Consider the following 13,939-nt stretch of genomic DNA (forward strand, 5'->3'; position numbering starts at 1 on the left):
GTTCAAATCTACCCAGAGGTGCCCAGGAAGAATGGCCAGGTGATCCACATCCAAAAATCAGCCATTGAAAATCTTGCAAAGCACTGCTCTACTCTGACACACATGGGGTCACCATGAGTCACCGCTGACTTGATGGCAACTATTTTTTTCTTCAGAGAGATACAAAAATCAAAGGTTGATTTACTCTGAGAAATTGGACCTTTTCATCAGGAGGCAAAATGGCCCAGGGAACAGAGTACTGACTGGATCTTGGAACAGATTCTGGCCATGCCTTATCCCTCACCTACTGTCTAACTTTGGGCAGATCATAATGCCCCACACTGTCTGAGACTCAGTTCCTCAAATGTACAATAAGGGGGTTTCTGAAAGATCTCGAGGGTGCCTCTGGCTCCATATTCTACAATTCCACGGGAATCAAATCTTCATCACAAAAAAATGACTGGCGAATAGTTCCCTTTGGCTAGTCAGCAAATGAGTAACTGACCCAATGCTGATAACAACCCAGGAGTTGTTGGCACATTAGAAAAAGCGGGCATCAGCCCTAACCTTCCTAATAAACTCCACACGGCCCTTCTTGACCAAGCAACAAAGTGAGGATGCTAGCCTTGTGTACTCACTTGTACTTCTGGTTTATATTTGCTCCCTCACTGAAAACACTGATTTCTCTCAACATGGCTCAAATATAGTGAAAGCTGAAAGTGGTTCTTGGTCTTGATGAAATCTCTCTGGTTTAGTCTCTCTGGCTAAAAGAATATGGCAGTGGGAACACAAGAACTGATATACTGGAGGGAAAGAGGCTCAGGGGTGAAGAGGCCACCAGCATGGCATGGGAAGCAAAATGGTGGGCTTGGGACTCCCTGTCAGCCTACGAGACTGCAAAACTACTGCAAAACTAGAGAGTGGTTCAGTCACCACCATCATTACCATCGACAACAATAAACATCTGCTGGGGAGCTATACAACAAAGCACTGCATTGGGCAGAGGAAGCATGACCACAGTGGCTCAAGGCCATCTCAGAGTTCTCTGGCCTTTAGAAAGCTGTCTTTTCCTGCCTCAGTCTTCTCCCTTTCTTTTTCCTTCCTCAGCCCAATACTGCTCAAAACAGTTTTTTTCTTCTCTATCATGCTCAAGGCTAGTTAGATAACGCAGCATAGTTTCCAATTCTGGGCTCCTGAGTCATAGAAGTAGAAGAAGCTTAAGAAAAGGGACATCAACACAATCATAATACAGTTCAACCAGGGCAATGCTTGCCAGAGAAGGGATGGTCAAGAGAAAAGAAGTAAATGGCCATGGAGACCAGGCAGCTGAGCTTCAAGGCCCTCTATGAAGAAAAAGAATACATCCTGACCTGGGGCCTTGAGGTGTACACTGGGAGACAATATTTGGTCACTAATTGAGGTCTAGGAGCCCTGGGTGGCACAGTTAAGTGCTTGGCTACTGACCAGAAGATTGGCAGTTCAAATCCACCCAGAGGCGCCTTAGAAGAAAGGCCTGGCAATATGCTTCCAAAATGTCACAGCCATTAAACACCCTATGCGACCCATTTTTACTCTGATGCACATGAAGTCGCCATAAGTCGGAATCAACTTGATGGTAACCGTTTTGGTTTTGGTTTAATCAAACTCTTCGCACTACCATTCACAGAGGGTTCTGGGGAACTTAAAGAAAAAAGGCAAAACAAAAACACGTAGTGAATAAATGACAAGGTTATTGTGAAGAATGAATGAGATAATGTCCAAAATGGAACAACAAATGTTTGTTCCTTTGATCTCCCTGAGTTGATATTCGGGCACTGTTTTATATGATTTTCAGGATTCTTTGGGGGAATAACTGGATCTGTGAGCAGTTGGATGGTCTTCCTTCTGGAGCCCCATCAGCCGCTGGATCTTCTGGTCCCTACTTCATCAACTTGGACAATCAGCTGCACCTCTGCTACCTTTGTTGTACACAGGGTTGCTATGAGTTGGAATGGACTCGATGACACCTAACAGCAACTGCTGTTTTTGGTAATTACAGAAACCTTGTGAGGTAAGAGTCAGTCCATTGACATTAGCCAGTATGAAGGTAAGGAGAGAGGAAAGGCAGAGAGGAAGGAGAGATGAAACATTTCTTTACTCAGTGCTCCAGGAAGAAGTACAGCATCTTGTGGTAGTTAGTTGGTGGTCAAGTTAATTCCGACTCATGGTGAACCCATGAGTGCAGAGTAGAACTACTCCATAGGGTTTTCAAGGCTGTGATCTCTCAGAAGCAGATTGCCAGGCCTGTTTTCCAGGTGCCTCTGGGTGGGTTGGAACCACCAACCTTTCAGCTAGTAGTCAAGTACTTAACCATTTGTGCCAACCAGGGACTATATCGCTTTTGGTAATTTTGAAATTATAGTAAAACCTGAGAAGGCCAGAACCTATGTCAAGCAGAAACCTGACAGAGAAGGAAAATTCAAATATTTACCACTAAAATGAGTGACAGAAAAGGGGTAAGACTGCATCTTGTCAAAGGTGGAAAACTTGTGAGACCTGGAAAAACAAGGCAGTCCCACAGAGTTCTGGTTCTCACAGGTTTCACTGTATAAAATTCCTCAGGTAAATGAAGGAAAAATGATAATTTTTAATTCACAGAACTCTGATAATCTTAATTTGTAGATGATTTACTATTGTCTGTAATGCTAAGCACTTTGTGTGTCTTAACTTACATAGTAGGAATGGCTTTATACATGGCTAGCGAGGCTCTGTTATGGCCGTTAGGTCATTCCTTGCTTAGCACTATCATCTGGAATATTTACTCAGTAATGACAGAGACAAGACACTACCAGGACAGAGAACAGGTCAAGGCCTTTGTTTAGGAGGGCGAAAGCCAGTGACGTTGGACTTTTCACAGAGAGAGAGAAAAAAAAAAAAAAGAGGCCTTCGCTCAATTTTGCCCACAAATTGCAACAATTCTCTTGCCAAAGTGAAGCAATAGGTTACAGAGATATTTATTCAATGGAAAGCCTTGGCAAAAGCAGAAGAAGTTCCATGAAGCTTCAATAACATTAGGGAAATAAAAAAACATAATTTAGCAAAGGCCATGTAACTGATGCTCTGGCTCATGGACGAAGCTGTCTGGCATCCACAGAGGGGACCAGAGTCAGATCCCCGACCTGAACGGTCGACCTCAGAGTGGTTACAAGACAGGGAGGAAGGAAGCCTGTGGCTATCACATATGTAAGGTGTTACAGAACCCAGAGATGCCATATATGAACAGCGCCTGCCTGTGGACCAGAGACCCTGCATTTATTTCCCTGTTCAGGCCCACAGAGAGGCCTTCTTTAAGATGAACGGTGAAGCTGTATGTCCTGCAGCTCCGTAAAGACCTGGACGCTGCTAGCTTCCCTGTGGCTGCCTCCTTGAACTCCTTCCACTGAGAAACAAGTTGAATACAGCCAACTACAAAATTATAAAATTCTGCTTACGCTTTGAGTGGATGTGTTTTAAAGTTTGGTGCCTATGAAAATACCTTTGAAGTGTTAAAAAAAAAAAAAAAAAACAGACTTCCTCCAAGTCCCATCCGGGTATTCTTTAATGGGTTTCATGAATTTCAACAATATGCTAGGCAGTAGTCACAAGGCTGAATTTTACATTTTACTTTTAAGGCAGACGGGCACATTTCATGTCATTAGGTATGGGTTCCGGGTCCTTCCCAAGCAACAGAAGAGAAGTCTTCGAGAAACATGATGTAATAGAAGAAACACATCCTGCTTCTCTGTCAATATTGCTGTTGCTAGCGGCTGTGGAGTCGGCCCCAACTCACGGTGACCCCAGGCAGCGTGGAACGAAGCGCTGCCTGGCCCTACGCCGCTCCCATGATCAATAGTTAATGCTAAAAATGACCAGCGTCTGACAAAGCTCAGTCTCAAAGATTCCAAACCAACAAGAAACAGCGGACTACCACCACTTTCAGGGGTCTCTGTGTCAAGGGTGATTTGGGTTCAAAAAAATAAATTGGTGTTAGAAGGGCGTGCTTTCCCTGTTGTCATTGTTGGTAGCCTGCCCGGTGTCTCTAGGGTATTAGGCATCCAACAGCCCCCTCCTGCAGAGCTTTGCATTCTAGTTCCCAGCAGAACTAGCAAAAGGCAGAGAGCAAACAGTGGCCCTTTTACTGCAAAACATTTGTGTTTTTGTAGGAAAGCAAAAGGACTCTGTCCGTCTGGTAGTTTGGGGAGATTTTTCTATTTGTTATCCTGAGATGAGGTCTGGGGAAACATGCCAGCTATTTCAGAGAACTGATACCATTTGAGGGGAACTCAGAACATGTATAATTCACTCCTTATATTAAAGATGGTAACATTAATTTTTTTTTATGCTCTTTTCCTTTGAAGTATAAACTTGCCTGTTTTTATCTGTGTCCTCTCAGCCAATTATACAGCCAACTGTCAATATTTAAGGGGCAGTAGCTTTGTTGGTGCAGTCCTTAGGTGGGGCAAATGGTGAGGTGCTCAGCTGCTAACCAAAAGGTTGGTGGTTCAAACCTACCCAGAGACACCTGGGAAAAAGGGCCTGGAGATCTGCTTCCCGAAGGTCACAGTCATTGAGAACCCTAGAGAGCATAGTTCTAGACTGTAACACACGGAGTTGCCGTGAGTCAAAATTGACTCCACAGCAACCAGTTTTTTGGCTTTTCTGGGTCTGTTGAGAGGCTTCTGCCACTTCTGCCCCACAGCATAAGGAGATCTCGTAAGCTCCTTTCCAGAAGTAGTACCCAGCAGCTCAAGAAACAATTTGACAGGAAGAAGGAAGGATTTTGAGCCCTGCTGAAAAGACGGCCTTCCGGAGCCTGAGCGAGGTCCCGTCTGCAGAGTCCTCGGTGAGCTCCTCAGCACGCACAGCCGGCCTGCCTGCCCTGCACTGGGCTCGGCTTTCTCTCTCACTCTGCAAGTAGCTTGGCTCAGCCTCGCCAAACGTCTGAGCTAAAATGCCTTTTTAGACTCGAAGCTTCCAAAAATCAGCTACGCTGTCAATTACCATAAAAGCAACTGGTTGGCAGGAACAACGTATTAAGCTAGCCAAAAGAGCGTGTTTTAAGACTGAAAAAGAAAAGGAAAGAAAGAAAGAAAAAAAAATAAGAGGTGTGTGGTTAGGAAAATCTTGGATGCTGTAAAACTCAAATCATGTTGAAACTTAAAGTAGGGCTATCCTAGGTTTGGACGTGTGTTTCCTTATAAGGTTAAGTACAGAAACAATTATACAGAAAATTCAGTTCTATTGTGACTCGAGATACACAAGCACAAAGCTCTATGGGCAAAATGTCTTTTCAGCTTTGATATATGCAATCTATAAACTACATTAATTCCGACATATATTCCTGAAAGTGACATTTTTAGACATAAAAGAAGACAAAAATGTGGCCAAATCATCTCTCAGGTTCTTCCCCAAATTTAATCAATAAGCCCTTAAGTCGCTAATGTTTTAAAATGTTCCACAAAATATTAGTCACACCACTGAAATAAAAATAAAAATAAGATTAAGATTATGAGTATTTTCTTTCTTTTTTAAAAAACAATATTTATTGTGGTTTCAGTGAACATTTGCACAGTAAATTATGTTCCCATCTGACAATTTCTACACAAACGGTTCAGTGATATTAGTTAAGTTTTTTTGCAATGTGTTCCGTTTCAGTACTCTAGTTTCCTTTGCCCCTTCTCTTCTTTGCTATATAGTTAATTGTTGACCTTTTGGTCTCATTTGGATGGGTTTTTAACAGAGCAACGTACTTACAGGTAAACGTCTTTCTTTTGCATGCCAATCTGTTATTTCACTAAAAAGTGACCTTCGGGGATAGTTTCAGTTCAAGGTTTAAAGAGTATCTCAGGGTGATAATCCCAGGGAGCCCTCTAGTTCAACTTGTCCAGTAAAAAAAAAAAAGAAAAAAAATTTTTTTTTTAACTTATGGGCTTTTTTAGAATTCGAGTTCTGCTTTGCACTTTTCTCCTGAAGAATATGATTATTTTCTAATTAATCAAAAATCAGGTATGTTTCCTAATATTAAAATGGAGAGTGGAAGAGAAAGTGTTGGGACCCTGGAAAGGGAGATAAATGAGTAAGTAAGAAGTTATTACTGAAATAGCTCTGCCAAGGAGGGGTGAAAAAGGCAGGGAATCCTAAGGTTAGCTGGAGGAGGCCACCCAGGTCCTCAGCCAATCAAAGAAGGTCAGCCATCATCAGGACCTGGCCTGGCACCCTTAAAAAGCAAGGGCCTGTGACAATGATCCAGAGTCCCTGAGTGGCACAAATGCTCACTCAGCTATTAACCAAATGGTTGGCAGTTCGAATCTACCCATGGAGCCTTGGAAGAAAGGACTGGCAATCTACTTCTGAAAGATCGGCCATTAAAATCCTTATGGAGCATAGTTCTACTCGGACACATATGGGGTCACCATGAGTCAGAATCAACTCAACGGCAACTGGTTTGGTTTGGTCCAAAGCAAGTCAGACATTCAGATGCTTGAAAACTGTACCTCTGCACACTCGGTCAGTTCTGAGGCCATTACTGGTGATGGTGGGCAGGGAGAGACAGGATTTTGTGTGTCTGATCTCTGAGGTCCAGAGAGCCCCTGGGACAACAGATTAGTTTCTGGGGTTATTTGCACACTTGGAACAACTGAAGAAAAGAACAAGACTTGGGTGAGCAGGGCATATATAAAATCTTACTGCAGATTATGAAATTCTGATTGCTTCAGATCTACATTACCTTACCAGATGTACAAGGTCCCTGAGTGGCGAAATGCTTTGCACTTCACTACTAACTTAGAGATTGGCAGTTTGAACCCAGCCAGCAGCGCCACGGAAGAAAGGCCTGTAATCTTCTTTTGTAAAGATTGTTGTCAGATGCCATCCAGTCGATTTTGACTCATTTTGACTCCATGCGACAAAGGGGAACTTCCCCATAAGGTTTTCTAGGCTGTAATCTTTACAGGAGCAGATTGCCAGGTCTTTCTCCTATGGAGCCTCTGGGTGGGTTTGAACTGTCAACCTTTAGGTTACAAGCCGAGTGCCAAGAAAACCTCATGAACCTCACTCAGTTCTACTCTGTAAGACACGGAATCACCATGAGTCGGAACTGACTCAACAGCAATGGGTTTACCAGGTGCACCAAGCCTTCCCAGGGCTCCCTGCCATGGTCTCTACTTGCCCACACCAGTAGATTCAGGCTAGGCTTCTATACACACCTATAGGTAGGCTCCATTTTGACCATGTTTCTTTCTTTTTAAAAACAGCACTTGTTATTCTCTAATAGGAAAGTAAAACAGGTTCACTGCAGAAAGTCTGGGGAAAAGTATAAAAAAGAAAAGAAAGGGCATTTAGGGATAACTTAATAGGGTTGCTATGAGTCAGAATTGACTCGACAGCAACGGGTCAGGATAACTAGAACTGATATTTAGATATATGAACCTTCTGAGCAAGTATGTACACACTTTTTAAAATGGGGTCACCCTGTACATGTTTTATAGCCTATTTTCTCGCCCTCTGTTCATAAACAACATGATAATCTACCATTAACTTTCCCAGACACATCAGCAGCTGTTGCCAGTGAGATAGAAACAGCAAGTCCAGCTCCATCCAGTTTGAACTTGAACATTTAGAGACTCTAATGTTACAAGAAGTTATCTTTTTTTTTTTTTAATTTTGTTTTTTGGTGAAAATATACATAGCTAAATATACAATATTTTATTAATTTCTACATATACAATTCAGGGACATTGACTGCATTCTTCAAGTTATGCAACCATTCTCCTTATCCTTTTCCAAATTCTTCCACCACCATTAACATAAACTTAATATCCCTTAAGCTTCTCATCTAATAAGAGGTTATTTTTTAAAATAACAATTACTAACATTTACTGAATGCTCATGCTTATGCCAGGTACTATGCCAGCAACTCTCCATATGCTATGTGGTTAAGTGCTTACAGTAGCCCTATGAAACAGCACCATGCCCCTTACTTACAAAAGGCACTGCAGGTTAGAGGGGTCTGGAAACTCTCAAAGGATTCAGTTAGAAAATGGGGCTGTGAGACTCAGGGCCAGGTTAGCCGACTCTGAAGGTCATGTTAACCACTGCATTACCTTATTCAAGGGATCTCTATTGATAAAAACCAAACCAAATCCATTGCCGTCAAGTTGATTCTGACTCCTTGTGATTGTCATGGATTGAATTGTGTACCCCCCAAAATGGGTGTCAACTTGGCTAGGCCATGATTCCCAGTATTGAGTGGCTGTCCACCATTTTGTGATCTGATTATCTTACATGTTGTAAATCCTAACCTCTATGATGTTAATGAGGCAAGGTTAGGTTATATTAAAGAGGATTAGGGTGGGATGCAACACCCTTGCTCAGGTGACAACCCTGATCCAATGTAAAGGGAGTTTCCCTGGGGTGCGGCCTGCACCACTTTTTATCTTACAAGAGATAAAAGGAGAGAGAAGCAGCAGAGAGATGGGAACCTCATACCATCAATAAAGCAGTGCTAGGAGCAGCGCGTCCTTTGGACTCGGGTTCCCTGCTCTGAGAAGCTCCTGGACCAGGGCAAGGTTGATGGCAAGGACCTTCTCCTTAGAGCCAACAGAGAGAGAAAGCCTTCCCCTGGAGCTAACACTGTGAATTTGGACTTCTAGCCTACTTGACTGTGAGAGAATAAATTTCTGCCGTTAAACCCATCCACTTGTGGTATTTCTGTTATAGCAGTAGTAGATAACCAAGACAATGACCCTATAGGGCAGAGGAGTACTGCCCCATAGGATTTCCAAGTCTGTAATCATTACAGAAGCAGACTGCCACATCTTTCCCCTGCCAAGCAGCTGGTGGGCTTGAACCACTGACCTTTGGGCTAGCAGCTGAGTGCTTAACCACTGTGCCACCAGGGCACCTTCCTTTGATAAAGCCAGTGGCAAGAGCCAGGGCGGGGCTTAAGGCATCGTTTGCGTAGAAAGCTTGTGGAAAGATAACTTGTTAAAAACCGATTAAACACCTTTTCTGTACTTTGCTAGTATTTTAGACCACAGAGATAAAAAAGACTTTTTTTCCTTCCATTATGTTTTAATCTGTAATATCAAGACAACAGAAACCCTGCTGGCCTAGTGGTTGAGAGCTATGGCTGCTAACCAAACCAGGCACTCCTTGGAAACCCCATGGGGCAGTTCTACTCTGTCCAACAGGGTCGCTCGCTATGAGTTGGAATCAGCTCGATGGCAATGGGTTAGGTTTTTTTTTTTTTTTTTTAAATCAAGGAACCTGCCCAGGACACAGAACAGCCAGTAGCCGTCGAGTCGATCCCCACTCATGGAGACCCCCGTGTGTCAGAGTAGAATTGTGTTCCATAGGGTTCTCAATGGGTAATTTTTCGGATGTAGGCTGTCAGGCCTTTCTTCTGAGGTACCACGAGGGAACCTAAATAAGCCCTCTTGAGCTTTTCCTGGCACTTTATTTATTTGATAATTTTTATTGTGCTTTTTTTTTTTTTTTATTGTGCTTTAAGTGAAAGTTTACAAATCAAGTCAGTCTCTCACACAAAAACCCATATACACCTTGCTACACACTCCCAATTACTCTCCCCCTAATGACACAGCCTGCTCTCTTCCTCCACTCTCTCTTTTCGTGTCCATTTCTCCAGTTTCTAACCCCCTCCACCCTCTCATCTCCCCTCCAGACAGGAGATGCCAACATAGTCTCAAGTGTCCACCTGATCCAAGAAGCTCACTCCTCACCAGCATCCCTCTCCAACCCATTGTCTAGTCCAACCCATGTCTGAAGAGTTGGCTTCGGGAATGTTTCCTGTGCTGGGCCAAGAGAAGTCTAGGGGCCATGACCACCAGGGTCCTTCTAGTCTCAGTCAGACCATTAAGTCTGTCTTTTTATGAGAATTTGGGGTCTGCATCCCACTGTTCTGCTCCCTCAGGGGTTCTTTGTTGTGTTCCCTGTCAGGGCAGTCATCGGTTGTAGCCAGGCACCGTCTAGTTCTTCTGGTCTCAGGCTGATGTAGTCCCTGGTTTATGTGGCCCTTTCTCTCTCTTGGGCTCATAATTACCTTGTGTCCTTGTATTCTTCATTCTCCTTTGATCCAGGTGGGTTGAGACCAACTGATGCATCTTAGATGGCTGCTTGCTAGCATTTAAGACCCCAGATGCCACTCTTCAAAGTGGGATGCAGAATGTTTTCTTTATAGATTTTACTATGCCAATTGACTTAGATGTCCCCTGAAACCATGGTCCCCAGACCCCTGCCCCTGCTACGCCAGCCTTCAAAGCATTCAGTTTATTCAGGAAACTTCTTTGCTTTTGGTTTAGTCCAGCTGTGCTGACCTCCCCTGTATTGTGTGTTCTCTTACTCTTCACTTAATACTACCTAATTAGTGGATACCCCTCTCCTACTCTCCCTCCCTCCCCCCTCTCATAACCACAAAAGAATTTTTTCTTTTCAGTTTAAACAGTTTCTCAAGTTCTCATAATAGTGGTCTTATACAATATTTGTCCCTTTGCAACTGACTAATTTTACTCAGCATAATGCCTTCCAGATTCCTCCATGTTATGAAATGTTTCACAGATTCTTCACGGTTCCTTATCGATGCGTAGTATTCCATTGTGTGCATATACCATTATTTATTTATCCATTCATCCATTGATGGGCACCTTGGTTGCTTCCATCTTTTTGCTGTTGTAAACAGTGCTGCAATGAACATGGGTGTGCATATATCTGTTCGTGTAAAGGCTCTTATTTCTCTAGGATATATTCCGAGGAGTGGGATTGCTGGATTGTATGGTAGTTCTATTTCTAGCTTTTTAAGGAAGTGCCAAATCGATTTCCAAAGTGGTTGTACCATTTTACTTTCCCACCAGCAGTGTAGAAGTGTTCCAATCTCTCCACAGCCTCTCCAGCATTTATTATTTTGTATTTTTTGGATTAATGCCATCCTTGTTGGAGTAAGATGAAATCTCATTGCAGTTTTGATCTGCATTTTTCTAATGGCTAATGATCGTGAGCATTTCCTCATGTATCTGTTCACCACCTGAATGTCTTCTTTAGTGAAGTGTCTATTCATATCTTTTGCCCATTTTTTATATGGGCTATTTGTCTTTTTGTAGTTGAGTTTTTGCAGTATCATGGAGATTTTAGAGATCAGGTGCTGATCAGAAATGTCATAGATAAAAACTTTTTCCCAGTCTGTAGGTAGTCCTTTTACTCTTTTTGTGCAATCTTTGGATGATCATAGGTGTTTGATTTTTAGGAGCTCCTAGTTAAAAAAAAAAAAAAAAATTTTTTTTTTTAGTTATCTAGTTTTCTTCTGCATTCTTAATAATGTTTTGTATATTGTTTATGACATGTATTAGGGCTCCTAACATTGTCCCTATTTTTTTCTTCCATGATCTTTATCGTTTTAGATTTTATATTTAGGTCTTTGATCCACTTTGAGCTTGTTTTTGTGCATGGAGTGAGGTATGGGTCTTGTTTCATTTTTTTGCAGATGGATATCCAGTTATGCCAGCACCATTTGTTAAAAAGACTGTCTTTTCCCCATTTAACTGTTTTGGGGCCTTTGTCAAATATCAACTGCTCATATGTGGATGGATTTATGTCTGGATTCTCAATTCTGTTCCATTGGTCCATGTATCTGTTGTTGTACCAGTACCAGGCTGTTTTGACTACTGTGGCGGTATAATAGGTTCTAAAATCAGGTAAAGTAAGGCCTCCCACTTTGTTTTTCTTTTTCAGTAATGCTTTACTTACCTAGGGCCTCTTTTCCTTCCATAGGAAATTGGTGATTTGTTTCTCCATCTCATTAAAGAATGTCATTGGGATTTGGATCGGAATTGCATTAAATGTATAGATCGCTTTTGGTAGAATAGACATTTTTATAATGTTAAGTCTTCCTATCCATGAGCAAGGTATGTTTTTCCCCTTATGTAAGTCTCTTTTGGTTTCTTGCAGAAGTGGACTGTAGTTTTCTTTGTATAAGTCTTTTACATCTCTGGTAAGATTTATTCCTAAGTATTTTATCTTCTCGGGGGCTACTGTAAATGGCATTGATTTGGTGATTTCCTCTTCGATGTTCTTTTTGTTGGTGTAGAGGAATCCAACTGATTTTTGTATGTTTATCTTGTATCCCGATACTCTGCTGAACTCTTCTATTAGTTTCAGTAGTTTTCTTGAGGATTCCTTCGGGTTTTCTGTGTATAAGATAAAGTCATCTGCAAATAGAGATACTTTTACTTCTTCCTCACCAGTCTGGATGCCCTTTATTTCTTTATCTAGCCTAACTGCTCTGGCTAGGACCTCCAACACAATGTTGAATAAGAGCGGTGATAAAGGGCATCCTTGTCTGGTTCCTGATCTCTGTGCGAATGCTTTCAGGCTCTCTTCATTTAGGATGATGTTGGCTGTTGGCTTTGTATAAATGCCCTTTATTATGTTGAGGAATTTTCCTTCTATTCCTATTTTGCTGAGAGTTTTTATCGCGAATGGGTGTTGAACTTTGTTCCTGACACTTTAGAGCAATCTTTTAATAAATGTGATCTCCCCATAATCAGTCTTCTATATCTTGGAGTGAATCACTGCTAAATAACTCCTAGACAGCAGGTGCTACATCCCTGTTAGAGGACATTCTTGTAATCCTCTTTGCGGGACAGCTTTTCTGTGATTAAAGATAGGTTATTCTAAGTGATAATTACCAGAAAAAGGACAAAAAACAACCTGTCACATTTATCTGTTAATGACTAAACTATTTCTTCCAGTCCCACTAACCAACAGTGAATTCCACTTTAAAACTTCAGTATGAGCAGAGAGATGGCAACTGAACCTTGGTGAATATCAAGGCTAGTGATCACAGAAGAGTTATTAGACGCTTGGATGTTGTGAGCCTAGAGATGGAGAGGGACTTGGAAGCTTCCTGAATGTGAGAATTCTAAAACGAAACCTACCTCATCTTCATTGATGGGTCTAATATTTCTTTTTCTTTTATAATATACTAACTATATTACTTATCCTAGGACCTTGAAAAATGAGTGGCTTCCAAAATCATTTCAGAGTTTGAAGAAAAATCTTTTCCAGAAATTAAGCTAGTGTTTCCTCCAGCCATGACTTCCACCATCTGGGCAAAGATTCTTTTTCTTCCTGCTTCCACTCATGTGGGCTGGCCCCTCACTACTGCTAATGACGCCCAGATGTCCTGGGCCACAGGATCCCGGCCCTCTGATGCCTTTTTGTCTATGTATCACTTTCTATCTCCTACCAAAAAAGAAAATTAGAAACCACATGCCTTTACCCTGCACCAATAGTGAAGAGCTCCTGGGTCAGGATGGGGGTACGCTGACATCTAAATGTTGACACCTGTTGCTGTTCAGTCGATTCCAATTCATGGCAACCTTATGTGTTATAGAGTAGAACTGCTCTGTAGGGTTTTCTTGGTTGTGATATTATGAAAACAGATTACCAGGCCTTTCTTCCATAGCACCACAGGGTGGGTTCTAATTGCCAACTTATAAGTTAGTAGTTCAGTGCAAACCATTTGTGCCACCCAGGAACAAAGGCCCTCAGGACAGGTTATATACCACAACAATAACAGCAAAACATCTTTATTATTCCAAGGAGTAACCATGTGTGTGGGTGGATCTGTGAAAGTGCTGCTTGATAAGGAGCAATTAAAGAAGCTACAGTCTTGATGACTTTTCCTTATTATGCAGCACAAAAGGACTTCAGGCTGGGTGGCTCCATATTAATTCCCATGTGTGCCTTGGTTCTGGCGGACTGCAGAGTTATTCTGACCTCATCAGTCCGGGCTGGTGCACCAAAGGTGCAGGAAGTGGGCTGTGCAACTTGAAAATAACTTTTCAGAAAAAACAGAATACCACCCAATTATACCGTTTCAACTTCACATTCATTCACATGAACCATATTAAATATTTTATTCTTGATA

At 42.1% G+C, this 13,939-nt stretch overlaps 1 protein-coding gene across 1 annotated transcript in view; it reads right to left on the reverse strand.

The window, feature by feature from the left end:
• MKX (mohawk homeobox) overlaps positions 1 to 13,939 on the reverse strand; it is a 78,334-nt gene that overhangs the window by 3,292 nt on the left and 61,103 nt on the right. The window lies entirely within an intron of this gene.

The sequence above is a fragment of the Loxodonta africana genome, chromosome 4 (assembly GCF_030014295.1).
Source record: "Loxodonta africana isolate mLoxAfr1 chromosome 4, mLoxAfr1.hap2, whole genome shotgun sequence".
NCBI classification, from domain to species: Eukaryota; Metazoa; Chordata; class Mammalia; order Proboscidea; family Elephantidae; genus Loxodonta; species Loxodonta africana.